Raw genomic sequence first — 14,086 nt, 5'->3', positions numbered from 1 at the left:
GGCGGCAGAGCAGCAGGAGGCGGAGGCGGGCGGGGGGAGGGGAGGCGGCTGGTGGGGGGGGCGGAGGGGGCTCTTGCCGCCACAGCTCTCTCGCCGCCTCTCCCCCCCGGCGGGAGCCGCTCTCAGCCTCTTTGCACTAGTCGCTCCGCTCTCTCGGTCATGTGACCTTAACGTAACCGGACAGGAAAAGCCCCGCCGCCGCCGCGCCGGAGACACCGACCGCGGCGGCAGCAGCAGCAGCAGCGAGAGGCAGAGGCGGCGGCGGCGGCGGGGAGCACGGCCAAGGCTGCCCAGCGGTGCCTCCTCCACACCGCCCTCCCTCCCCGCCGCAGCAGCACCGGCGACAGGTAAGCGCGCACCGCCGCCGCCTCCCGGGGCCGGTGCCCACGTGCCGCCCCCACAGCCCAGGCTCCGGGAAGGCGGAGGGCGGGGGCCACCGGAGCGCGCAAACGGTTCCGGCAGCGGCGGTGGCAACAAAGAAGACGAATGACCCCCACCCCCCAGTCCCGGGGCTTCGGGTGAAGGCAGGCGGAGGGCCCGGGCCACACGGGGACCCGGTTCTGGGAAGCGAGGGCGAGGGGGCACCCCGCGGGGAGCGGGGGCGGCGGCGCCTGGCGCCGGGGCTCTGGCCGCCTGACAAAACCATCCCCCGGAGCCAGGCGGCGGCGAGTCGGCGGCGGCTCCATCCGGGGCTTTGCGGGAGGGGGAGGGGACGGAAGCCGAGAGGGCGGGCGGCGGAGCGGAGGAGGGAGGGAGGGAGGAAGGGGAGGGGGGCGATTCGCGTTCCGTTCCCCGTCGCCGGTCCCTCCCTTCCCACCGCCACCGCGAAGCGCGTCCCGAACGGCGGCGGCCGGTGAGCGTCCCGCGCTGGAGCCCAGAGAGGCGGGCCCGTCAGGTGCGTAATCCTTCCGACTCCTCGCCGCCGCCTCCTGCTGCCGCCGCTGCCGCTGCTTCTTCAGCGGCAAGGCCGCGAGCTGCGGAAGTGGGTTTGGGGGAGGGGAGCGGGGAGGGAGGGGGAGGGGAGGGATCCGGTCGGACCGGAGCAGGCCCGGCCTCTCTGGCGCTTCTCCCAGCTGCAGCGGCTCCTACAGCTGCTGCCGCTACTGCTGCGGCTCCGCCTCCCCGCTCGCGGGCGGGGGCGCGCACGCGCGCTTCCGGCCTCCTCGGGTCTCGCGCTGTCTCCCGCTCTCGCGCGCGCTCTTCCCCTCGCCCTGTCTGGCCACCTCCCCGCCCCCGGCGCCGAGCTGTTGCGCCGGCCGGGGCGTTGCGCACGGCGTAGGCGTCGGCATTGTGTTAAACTCCGCGGGACTTGGGCGAGCGCGCGCGCGCACGCGGGACTGAGGGTGGCGGAGAGCGTGAGGCGCGGCCCGAGTGCGTCGCTCCTCCTCTCCCCTCCCCTCTCCTCTATCTCCCTCGGGGCTGGGGGCGGGGCCTGAGTGCCCGGCGCCGCGGCCCCGCCGGGCCCTCCTCCGGTCCGGGCGGTCCCGCCCCGGCCCGGCCCCTGCCTCTTGAGGCGGGGCGGAGCGAGGCTGACTGGGCGGCCGTTGGGCCGCTCTCGGGCGGGCGGGGAATGCGGGCCTCCTTGGGCACTGCCCGGGGCCGCCTGCTGCGGCCTCTGCAGCCGGTGTGGGCTCGCTGAGCGGCGGCCTCGAGCTTCCGCTCCACGGGCGATCTGCGCCACGGATAAGCCGAGACTCGCCCAGGGCTGCGCTGTGGTTTCTTGGCTGCTTGGCCTTGGGCCGTGAGACCCGCCTCTGAGCCGCGCTCCCCGCAGATGGGGCCCTCACACCCGAATAGAGCTCCGCGGAGGGGAGGTTGGGGCTCGGAGGCTGCTTGCAGGGGCCAGAGTCGTTTTCTCTGTGTGGCGAAACCCCCAAACCATGAATTTTTAAACAAGGCTGCATAGACTGTTAATGGCCGAAAATGCTTTAAGAAGCAACGTTGTTGTCACTTTTAGCTGGTAATGAATTAAGAGGGCAATGAAGGCAAGGGCAGCAGAGCAGGCAAGAAAGTGATTGGGTGGAGTGAAAATGCAGTTACTGCTATGCCATTTACTGCACGGACTTCATCTGCTGAACTCCTAATTATGCCCTAGGGAAATAACCCAGGCCCGCTGCTCCCCCCGCTGTCTGCAGTGTTCTTTAGCTCTTCATCTTACAGCCCACTTAGAGTGTGACTCTCAAAAGTCTATTCGTTTTCATAGGTTATTGTTTTAGTAAAATAAAGCATTAAAAGATCGGTGCCCCGGGGCTCGAGCAGAACTCTAAGGTGCTCTGGATTTCCTTAAATGGGCTGCCCAGTCCTCTCTAGGACGGATCATCTGTTTTGACCCTAATGGGTCACTGAAGTAGGGTGTAAATACCAACATCATTTTTAGTCTGAGGGGCTTGACATTTTAATAGAAAATCAGAATTAAATTTTAAACCCTCATTTCTCTGATTTATTACAAACCAAAATTAATTGTTAAAGTACATTTTTATTTTGCATTCCAAGTAATCTTGTGTGTCTAGGGCGTTTTCAAACTGCTGAAAGTAATTTTAAAGATGCTTGTGACTAATACTACATTCCTTTAAACTGGGCGTTTCTCACTTAATTTGTGGTTTGTAGAAGTTTATTTTCTAGCCAAAGAATTGACCTGTTACTGAAACCACCGCAAGATCTCAAAGTACAAGAAGTGGTATACCAGTAGTATTAGTGTCACAAGCGGTCAACAGTGGAGTCCTGGTAGAAGGTGGCAGACAAACCACCGCTAGAGCTTTGCTGCACAGACCAGCTGCCTGCTTGCCCATTTTAAAACTTTTCTTCAAAAAGGGTGTAAATATATTGTGCTCCCCAAACTCTTCTACTGGAATCCTCCAGCAGCAGAGAATAAACACTAGATGTATTACGTCACAGAATAAATCTGCCACCATGACCATTTCTTTTTTCTCTGATGATTAATAGGAACTTTGCACTATCTTCCAAAACCTGCACTTTTGTAAAGTAAAAATTTTATTAAGTAATATAAAATCGTATTTACCCAAGGAAGATATGTTACCCTGTATACATGGCCCTGTATAGGGAGATGCGCTTTCCCTGTCTTTGGAATCATGCACCTAGAAGCAGGGCATGAAGGAAACAGCTAAGGCTGGCGTACAGCCTTTGCTTGGGGTCAGCTTTGTTGATGCTGGAGACTCTCCTGCCGTTTCTTAACCTGTGTCTTGCTGCTTCACCCCTGGACCTACTTGCCTTTCTTTTGAGTAACTTTGAGCCTTTGAACAAGTAGTGCATCGCCACGCCATCACAGTTAGGGAGGAACTGCTGGTCAGCTGGAGGCTTTACCATGAGCTTCAAAATACACCTGACAAAGGGGCATTTGTTCCTTTTCCTACTTCTGTATGATCTTTGGGTCATAAAGCATGGCCCTGAAAATCAAAAAGAGAATTGCAAATTGTTTTTTCCTTGAAGGAAAAAAAACTTTTAACATTCTAACCATTAAATCAACACTTACTAACAACCTTTTTAATGCTCAAGTAGGTTATAATTTTTATTACCAAATTCAAGATAAATAATTAAATATTACTTTGAATCCACAGTAATAAGAGTCAGTGTTTTACAGTGCTAATATGCCCTTAAGAGAGGAGTCAGTAGCCATAGAGAGAACACTTATGAGGAGTTGGCTGTCCAAGAAAGATGGTTAAGACCTTTTTCTTTTTGTTTTTTCTTCTTTTTTTTAATGCAAAGGCCAAATTTGAGACTTGCATTTTAGGCTTAAATGCATAATCTTCTGCTCACATGCATCAGGTTTGTTTGCATCATGTGATATTCACACATCAATAAAACTGTGCAGAAAGATAAGAATTTGTAAAGCACATTACTGTATCTGGCTAAGTACTGATCAAACAAATTTTTTCCTTTACAAGACAACTTTCATGTACAGTTTCTTTAGCGTGCACTCCTGAGTTCTGCATGAAGCAAGGGTAAACATCAAAACTGTGTGAGAACAATATCAACGTATACACACGTTTTCCTACACACCACCTAGTCATTTAGATTCTCCAAGTCCCTAAAGTGATTCTGAACAGGGATTGTCTTAAATACGGTCTGCCATCCCCTGTGAATCCCCAGGATCTTTTTTCACGTTCCAAGAGGTCAAAGCTATTTTCATATTGGTACTAAGATGTTACTGGCCTTTTTCACTGTTGACAAAATGTGTCAACACTGGGGAAGTCTGCATAATTCAAATGAGCTGACATTTTCCAAATGACCAGTGGATGACATTGTCTTGAATGGGTAAAAGATTGATTCAAAGTGCAAGACACAACAATGAATTTTACCATAGTAGAGCAGGAAAATGTCATTCATTGATATACTTTAAGATCCCACAACTAACCTTTAAGAAACTACTGCTTGTCAAGTTTTGGTGTAATATCGAAGAATAATATCCACAATTACCTGAAAAGGCTATTAAATGCTTCTTTTTTATTTTCAACTGCGTATGTGTGTGAGACTCGATTTTCTTTAATACTCAACCAAAACAGACATAACAGAATAACTGGAGAAGCAGGGTAAATGCAGAATCCAATTGTCTTCTATCAGAGATTTGTAAAAATACAAAAAGATACCACTTGAAATTAAAAAAAAAAAGCCACTTCACTTTTTTTATTCTTTTGGAAAATATAATTATTTTTATTTTTTTATTTTTCACAAAAATGTGTTATTTATATTAATGTGCAATGGGCTTATTATTGGTATGTCTGATTGAATTAATATTTTTAAATTTCTCAGTTTTAATTTCTAATATAAATATCAATACTTATTTTCCACATAAACAAAAGCTCTTTGATGTACTCAGTAATTATAAAGAGTATGAAGGTTCCTGATGCCAAAAATTTGAGAAACCTTGAAATAAAATAGTGAAGTAAATTATTCCATTAAGACTGATCTACAAATACATTTGGAGCTCCTTTCTGAGGAGGTATATATTCTGAGCTATCCCTATAGGTGATTCTATTTTCCTCAGATTTCCTCAGATTATATTTCCTAGTCATGATACAGCATATGAAAAAGAATGGCAATCTACTTTGGGATTACTAGAAGCAAATTAAATTAGGTTTTAAATTTTGCTGCATGGTCATATTAGGTTTCCTTAAAGTTGATTGTAGCATAATACCTTTAGAACTATCACTTTAACATCAACTCTTTATCAGCATAAATCTCTGACCTGCTTCTCCTTGATACCCAAACCATCCATGAACTGCCTCCTTCTGACCTTAACTTATACTCAAATTAAAAACTAATTTTAATGTTCACTTAAGCAAAATACAATTTTAAAGAAATATTTTACAAGTGCCTTGCTATTCAAAGTCAAAATAAGTGCCATTGGTTAGCGTATGTCCCCTCTTTTTGTAATTTCTATGGTGGATTAACTAAAGAACTCTTAAGAAATATATGCCAGTCTGTCACCACAACTAAATAAGATACATTTCCTAGCCTTGAAATACAGTTTTAAAATATATTAAAATTCAAACAGCTAGCCACATTCAAGTTTACTTTATAGGCCTTCAAATATTAATTATTAATAATACTAATTGAAAAAGCTATTTTTTTCCTCCTGGTAAGTGGTCTAAACTACTTGAAAGAATCAATCTTACTTGTGGATAGTGCTTTTCTGTTACTGATGTGTCCTGTGCATTGCAATATTCCTTTATGCTTCACTTAAATAAAATCAAAGACTTCAGAGGACCCTTTCAGTGCCCTTGAAATGGGTAGTCTAAGTGATATTTAGTATCTTAGAAGGGCTATTATCTTTAAAAAGTGAATCATCAATTCCCCAAAGCTGTTTTGGTCTCCTGTTCTTATACCAAAAATGAAGGAGGAACTTGAGTTGTCAGAGTATAGTGTGATTATATTCATCCCATTCAGCTATTTATCCAAAAGATGAGTAACTTAAGGATCAGCCCACCATGTGTCTATGTGATGGCAGCTAAAAGTACTGGTCATCTAGGTAGTGTCCTATTTTCAGAGTGATTCAGTGATAAAAGCCGAAGCATTAAAGTGTTATTAATCTGTTTCAACATACTGTGTCTTACAGTCTCTGAATTTACTTAAGGAAAAAACCACTTGTACAAATATACATAATAGAGAAGACATTCTATGAAATCCCACTTTTAAGAATTGACTCTCTATCTCTAATTTTCTTTAGTTCCTCTACTCCCAATTCTGATATGGTAAAACAAATGATTTTTTATTTGTTTGTTTGTTTAAGTTCCATTTATAGTGTTGAATGGGTAGGGGCTTTATTATATAGGTCTTCAGTTTTACATCAGGTTGTTGGCCCTCTGTGACTAGGACTGATGGTGCTGTCACTCACTAAAGCCAGACATCCTGGAGTGAGAAGTCAAGTGGGCCTTAGAAAACATTACTACCAACAAAGCTAGTGAGGTATTTCAAATCCTAAAAGATAATATTGTTAAAGTGCTGCACTCAAATGTGCCAGCCATTTTGGAAAACTCAGCAGTGGCCACAGGTCTGGAAAAGATCAGTTTTCATTCCAATCCCAAAGAAGGGCAGTGCCAAAGACTGTTCAAACCACCATACAATTGCGTTCATTTCACATGCTAGCAAAGTATTGCTCAAAATCCTTCAAGCTAGTCTTCAACAATATGTGAACCAAGAACTTCCAGATGTTCAAGCTGGATGTAGAAAAGGAAGAGGAACCAGAGATCAAATTGCCAACATCGGTTGGATCATAGAAAAAGGAATTTTTTAAAAGTCTGCTTCTTTGGTTACACTAAAGCCTTTGTGTGGATCACAAGAAACTATGGAAAATTCTTGAAGAGATGGGAATACCAGACCACCTTACCTGCCTCCTGAGAAATCTGTACACAGGTCAAGAAGCAACAGTTAGACCTGGACATGGAACAATGGACTTGTTCAGAGTTGGAAAAGGAGTATGCCACCCTGCTTATTTAACTTGTATGCAGAGTACATCATACGAAATGCCAGGCTGAATGACTTATAAGCTGGAATCGAGATTGCCAGGAGAAATATCAATAACCTCATATATGCAGGTGACCCCACTCTAATGACAGAAAGTAAAGAGGAACTAAAGAGCCTCTTGATGAAACTGAAAGAGGAGAGTGAAAAAGCTGACTTAAAACTCAACATTCAAAAAACTAAGATCATGATGTCCAGTCCCATCCCATCACTTTATGGCAAATAGATGGAGAAAAAGCGGAAATGGTGACAGATTTTATTTTCTTAGGCTCCAAATTGACTGCAAACAGTGACTACAGCCATGAAATTAAAAGACACTTGCAAAAAAAAAAGACACTTGCTCCTTGGAAGAAAAGCTGTGACAAACCTAGACAGCATATTAAAAAGCAGAGACATCACTTTGCCGACAAAGGTATATAGTAAAGGCTATCATCTTCCCAGGAGTCATGTATGGTTGTGAGAGTTAGACCATAAAGAAGGCTGAGTACCGAAGAACTGATGCTTTCGAACTGTGGTGCTGGAGAAGACTCGAGAGTCCCTTGGACAGAAAGGAGATCAAACCAGTCAGTTCTAAATGAAATCAACCCTGAATATTCATTGGGAAGACTGATGCTGAAGCTCCCATATTTTGGCCACCTGATGCCAAAGTATTGGAGCTGACTCATTGGAAAAGACCCTGATCTGGGAAAGATTGAGGGCAGAAGGAGAAGGGGGTGGCAGAGGATGAGATGTTAGAAAGCATCACTGACTCACTGGACATGAGTTTGAGCAAACTCCAGGAGATGGTGAAGGATGGCGAAGCCTGGCGCGCTGCAGTTCCTGGGGTCACAGAGTCGGACATGACTTAATGACTGAACAACAATAGAGCAAGGTAGTATTGTGTAAAGAGTGTGAAATTTATTCCCAGAATACCAGGGTTCAGTGGACCCCTGTTAGGTTACAGTTTTAACGTCTTTGAATTATCATGTAGTGATTTAAGGATGTGACTTCTGGATTCAGACACACCTGGCTTCTCCAAAGACTTTGTGACATAAATCAAGATTTTGGAGCTCCGGGCCAATAGCAGTATATATAGAGAGACCATCAAGTTCTCTGTGTCCCGACTGGAGTGTCTCAAAGTATCTCATTCCCAACATGTCTGGATCTAACCTTGTGATCGTCTCCCACAAAACTGGGTTTCTGCCCGTGTGTCCTCCACTGGGGAGAATCACATGATGTACGCAGTTACACAAGTTAGAAATCTAGGGGTTGTCTAAGATACCTTGATTCCGCCCCCCCCCCGCCACCCTCCTCCGTTTAATCCACCAATCAACCAGTTCTATTGATTTTTTTAATCTTCTGTGTTTTAAATTCTGTCCATCTCCCTCTATCTTCATCACCACCATCCAATTTGTCATCTGTCATCTAGACAACTGGAAGACCTCTGCTCTCAACCACTTCTAACAGGTCTCCTCTTGCCCCCCACTCTGCCAACACCCCCCCCCCAATTTGGTTAGCCCTCCAGCTGCAGCCAGAATGATATGTACATAATAGGCAACTGGTCATGTTACCCTGCTTCAAGTCCGCCTTGGCAGCTCCTCTTGCTCTTAAGATATGGTCCAGAATCCTTAACAAGACTAGAGTCTCCCACCTCACCTGCCTCGTTTCCTCTCTGGCTCTTTGCCCTTCAGTGACATTGACCCTTTTTCTCTGTTCCCCAGTTCCATCTTGCTCCCTGCTATCTTAAGGCCTTTGTAAATGCTGACCCCTTGGCTTGGGATACTCCATCTTTGCCCGGTTAACTCTTCTCATTCTTTCACTTCAGTTGCTCAGTCGTGTCCAAGTCTTTGCGACCCCATGGATTGTAACACGCCAGGCCTCCGTGTCATAACCAACTCCCAGGGTCTACCCAAACTCATGTCCATTGATTCGGTGATGCCATCCAAGCATCTCATCCTCTGTCCACCCCTTCTCCTCCCGCCCTCAATCTTTCCCAGCATCAGGATGTTTTCAAGTGAGTCAGCGCTTCACATCAGGTAGCCAAAGTATTGGAGTTTGAGCTTCAACATCAGTCCTTCCAATGAACACTCAGGACTGTTTAGGTTGGTCATAACTTTCCTTCCAAGGAGTAAGCTTTTAATTTCATGGCTGCAGTCACCATCAGCAGTGATTTTGGAGGCCCCCCAAATTAAGTCTGACACTGTTTCCCCATCTATTTGCCATGAAGTGATGGGGCCGGTTGCCATGATCTTAGTTTCTGAATGTGGAGCTTTAAGCCAACTTTTCACTCTCCTCTTTCACTTTCATCAAGAGGCTCTTTAGTTCTTCACTTTCTGCCATAAGGATGGTGTCATCTGCATTTCTGAGGTTAGTGATATTTCTCCAAGCAATCCTGATTCCAGCTTGTGCTTCCTCCAGCCCAGCATTTCTGCATAGAAGTTAAATAAGCAGGGTGACAATATACAGCCTTGACGTACTCCTTTTCCTATTTGGAACCAGTCTGTTGTTCCATGTCCAGTTCTAACTGTTGCTTCCTGACCTGCATACAGATTTCTCAAGAGGCACGTCAGGTGGTCTGGTATTCCCATCTCTTTCAGAACTTCCACAGTTTATTGTGATCTACAGAGTCAAAGGCTTTGCCGTAGTCAGTAAAGCAGAAGTAGATGTTTTTATGGAATCCTCTTGCTTTTTCTATGATCCAGCAGATGTTGGTAATTTGATCTCTGGTTCCTCTGCTTTTTCTAAGACCAGCTAGAACATCTGGAAGTTCACGGTTTACATATTGTTGAAGCCTGGCTTAGAGAATTTTGAGCATTACTTTACTAGCGTGTGAGATGAGTGCAATTGTGCAGTAGTTTGAGCATTCTTTGGCGTTGCTTTTCTTTAGGATTGGAATGAAAACTGACCTTTTCCAGTCCTGTGGCCACTGCTGAGTTTTCCAAATTTGCTGGCATACTTAGTGAAGCACTTTCACAGCTTCATCTTTTCAGTTCAGTTCAGTTCAGTCGCTCAGTCGTGTCCGACTCTTTGCGACCCCATGAGTTGCAGCACACCAGGCCTCCCTGACCATCACCAACTCCCGGAGTTCACTCAGACTCATGTCCATAGAGTCAGTGATGCCATCCAGCCATCTCATCCTCTGTCATCCCCTTCTCCTCCTGCCCCCAATCCCTCCCAGCATCAGAGTCTTTTCCAATGAGTCAACTCTTTGCATGAGGTGGCCAAAGTATTGGAGTTTCAGCTTCAGCATCATTCCCTCCAAAGAAATCCCAGGACTGATCTCCTTCAGAATGGACTGGTTGGATCTCCTTGCAGTCCAAGGGACTCTGAAGAGCCTTCTCCAACACCACAGTTCAAAAGCATCAATTCTTCAGTGCTCAGCTTTCTTCACAGTCCAACTCTCACATCCATACATGACCACTGGAAAAACCATAGCCTTGACTAGATGGACCTTTGTTGGCAAAGTAATGTTTCTGCTTTTCAATATGCTATCTAGGTTGGTCATAACCTTTCTTCCAAGGAGTAAGCATCTTTTAATTTCATGGCTGCAGTCACCATCTGCAGTGATAGGATTTGAAATAGCTCAACTGGAATTCCATCACCTCCACTAGCTTTGTTCATAGTGATGCTTCCTAAGGCCCACTTGACTTCACATTCTACGATGTCTGGCTCTAGGTGAGTGATAACACCATCGAGATTATCTGAGTCATTAAGATCTTTTATGTACAGTTCTTCTATGTATTCTTGCCACCTCTTCTTAGTATCTTTTGCTTCTGTTAGGTCCATACCATTTCTGTCCTTTATTGTGCCCATCTTGGCATGAAATATTTCCTTGGTATCTAATTTTCTTGAAGAGATCTCTAGTCTTTCCCATTCTGTTGTTTTCCTCTATTTCTTTGCACTGATCACTGAGGAAGGCTTTCTTATCTCTCCTTGCTGTTCTTTAGAACTCTGCATCTAAATGGGTGTATCTTTCCTTTTCTCCTTTGCTTTTCACTTCCCTTCTTTTCACAGCTATTTGTAAGGCCTCCTCAGACAGCCATTTTGTTTTTTTGCATTTCTTTTTCTTGGGGATGGTCTTGATCCCTGTCTCCTGTACAATGTCATGAACCTCTGTCCATAGTTCATCAGGCACTCTGTCTATCAGATATAGTCCCTTAAATCTATTTCTCACTTCCACTGTATAATCATAAGGAATTTGATTTAGGTCATACCTGAATGGTCTTGACTAGACGGACCTTTGCTGGCAAAGTAATGTCTCTGCTTTTGAATATGCTATCTAGGTTGGTTATAACTTTCCTTCCAAGGAGTAAGCGTCTTTTAATTTCATGGCTGCAGTCACCATCAGCAGTGATTTTGGAGCCCAAAAAAATAAAGTCTCACACTGTTTGCACTGTTTCCCCATCTGTTTCCCATGAAGTGATGGGACCGGATGCCATGATCTTCGTTTTCTGAATGTTGAGCTTTAAGCCAACTTTATCACTCTCCTCTTTCACTTTCATCAAGAGGCTTTTTATTTCCTCTTCATTTTCTGCCAATTAATAAAAATAATCATTTATAATTACTTGTTCTATTCCAAGCCTTCTTAGTACTTTACATGTATTACCCCCCCCCTTTTTTTTTTTGGACAACCATGAGACTTATTTACAGATTCCATGAGGCAAGTCTAGACAAGGCTATGGTTTTTCCAGTGGTCATGTATGGATGTGAGAGTTGGACCATAAAGAAAGCTGAGTGCCAAAGAATTGGTGCTTTTGAACTGTGGTGTTGGAGAAGACTCTTGAGAGTCCCTTGGACTGCAAGGAGATCTGACCAGTCCACTCTAAAGGAGATCAGTCCTGGGTATTCATTGGAAGGAATGATGCTGAAGCTGAAACTCCAATGCTTTGGCCACATCATGCAAAGAGTTGACTCATTGGAACAGACTCTGATGCTGGGGATTGGGGGCTGGAGGAGAAGGGGACAACAGAGGATGAGATGGCTGGATGGCATCACCGACTCTATGGACATGGGTTTGGGTGAACTCTGGGAGTTGGTGATGGACAGGGAGGCCTGGCGTGCTGCAATTCATGGGATCACAAAGAGTCGGACACGACTGAGTGACTGAACTGAATGGTCTCATGGTTTTCCCTACTTTCTTCAATTTAAGTCTGAATTTGGCAATAAGGAGTTTATGATCTGAGCCATAGTCAGCTCCCAGTCTTGTTTTTGCTGACTGTATAGAGCTTCTCCATCTTTGGCTGCAAAGAATATAATCAATCTGTCTTCGGTATTGACCATCTTGTGATGTCCATGTGTAGAGTCTTCTCTTGAGTTGTTGAAAGAGAGTGTTTGTTCTTTATGGTCCAAATCTCACATCTGTACATGACTAGTAGAAAAATGATAGCCTTGACTATATCTCTTTTTTGGCAAAGTGATGTCTCTGCTTTTTAATTCACTAGGTTTAATACATCTAGGTCTGTCATACCTTTTCTTCCAAGGAGCAAGTGTCTTTTAATTTCATGGCTGCAGTCACTGTCCACATGCTTTGATTATTAATCATTATAATTAGCAATGAAACAAATAGTAAGAAGACAGTATACTGTGGTATTGATCAGGATTAAATTATGTGTGTAAAGGGTTATTATAAACTATAAAGCACTGTTAAGAACATAATTACTAGCATGAAGAAACATGAGGTGACATTTTAAAATTGAAAATTTCTTCCAAAATACAGCACACATTAAATTGATGAGAATTTGAGGTTAATCTAGGAAAAATAGAAATTGAACTTTTACCCCAATCACCCAACTAGTCAGGGGCCAATCTGTGATTAGAACTCAGCACTCTTCTCTCTAAACATATAGTCATTCGTTTAATGAATACTGAACACCAGAGAGTATGCTTAGGCACATGAGATAAAACAATAAATGGTAAGACTCAATGCCAACTTTCCAAAAGCATCAGGCAGGTTCATGGGTCCTCTGGAGGCAAAAAGACCCTCCAGTCTTGAAGGTCAGGGGAATTTTGCAGAGGACAAGTAGAGGTAGGGGAAGGGACAGGTCGTCAGCAGTGGGTCCCTCTGCAAGGGGCACATTCCAAGGCCCAGTTCAAACTGGTCCCATCTCCTGACCGTGAGAGTAGAAATCAGGTTGCTGAGCTGCTCAGCTTTGAGAGCGAGGCCTGTGAGCAGTGAGGGTTATGTACTGTTAGTAGCCCAAGAATGGCCTGGGCATTGAGGATCTTCTGGGCAAAGAAAACTGCAGCTCATCTCCCAGTTCATCCAATTCCCTAAGTGAGTAAAATACATCATTTTATCTCCCTTGTCATCAACACACTCAAATGAAACTGGATTTGTGATAATGCTTGGACTTTTAGAACAAATGGGATACTTGATGATCACTTGGTAAAGACTACTATACGGACAGTCTTGAATCCAGAAAACAATTATACATAGCTTAGTGTCATAAAGTAACATTTTATGTTGTAATTTTTTTGCGTATGTTCCATATGTTGAATACAGTGCCACTGTCCTGCCTCTAGAAGTATATTCTGTCATTATGTCCATCTTTTTATGTAGAAAAGCCCTCCATCCCTAATAGGTATATGAATATTTGATATATTTTCTTGCAAAATAAAGAGGGAGCACACTCTGTCAGACCCCCAGTTTCAGGATTGGTTGGTTGGTTTTTAGTAGGTCTGGGCAGCCCAGAAGTCTGGAAACCAGTAGTTGAGATTAGCACTAGAGCATGGCGTGCAGAGTGAGCAGTGGTGGGGTCATCTGGGGTCATGCAAGCCATGCTGAGGAGTGTGGCTTTCATCCTGCAAGCCATGGGGAGACTCAAGAGGATTTTCAGCAGGATAGTAACATCAGATTTGCCCTGGGAGAGACAGTTCTAGCTAACCTGTTCTGTTTGGATAAATGGGAGAGGCTGGAGCTGGAAACAGGGAGATGAGCAGGGAGGTAGAGTTAAGGCATGGGGTGGGATGAAGAGTTTTAATTGGTGGCATGTGGGTGTCTGACCGACATGGGTTCCTGCCTTGGTCAAGGGGTGGATGATGGCGCCATGCGCTGAGCTGTGGATACAGATGGAGTGGGTTTGTGTCGATGGCTTTTATTGTCCTTTGGGGATTTGAGCTGATTTGCCTA

The 14,086-nt window shown here is 45.0% G+C and overlaps 1 protein-coding gene across 3 annotated transcripts in view; it reads left to right on the top strand.

Moving 5' to 3' along the window:
- Positions 1 to 260: 260 nt before the first annotated feature.
- ZBTB2 (zinc finger and BTB domain containing 2) overlaps positions 261 to 14,086 on the top strand; it is a 28,633-nt gene continuing 14,807 nt past the window's right edge. The window contains exon 1 of one of the 3 annotated variants that reach the window (XM_061428315.1): positions 261 to 347. The gene's annotated coding sequence lies outside the window, so the exon portion shown is untranslated. Of the gene's footprint in view, positions 348 to 796; positions 896 to 14,086 lie in introns of those variants that run through there. The other 2 variants (XM_061428317.1, XM_061428316.1) reach the window with 2 other exon arrangements.

The sequence above is a fragment of the Bos javanicus genome, chromosome 9, assembly GCF_032452875.1.
Source record: "Bos javanicus breed banteng chromosome 9, ARS-OSU_banteng_1.0, whole genome shotgun sequence".
Taxonomy (NCBI): domain Eukaryota; kingdom Metazoa; phylum Chordata; class Mammalia; order Artiodactyla; family Bovidae; genus Bos; species Bos javanicus.
The sequence above is the reverse complement of the archived record's forward strand: the minus strand, read 5'-3'. Positions and strand labels throughout refer to the sequence as shown.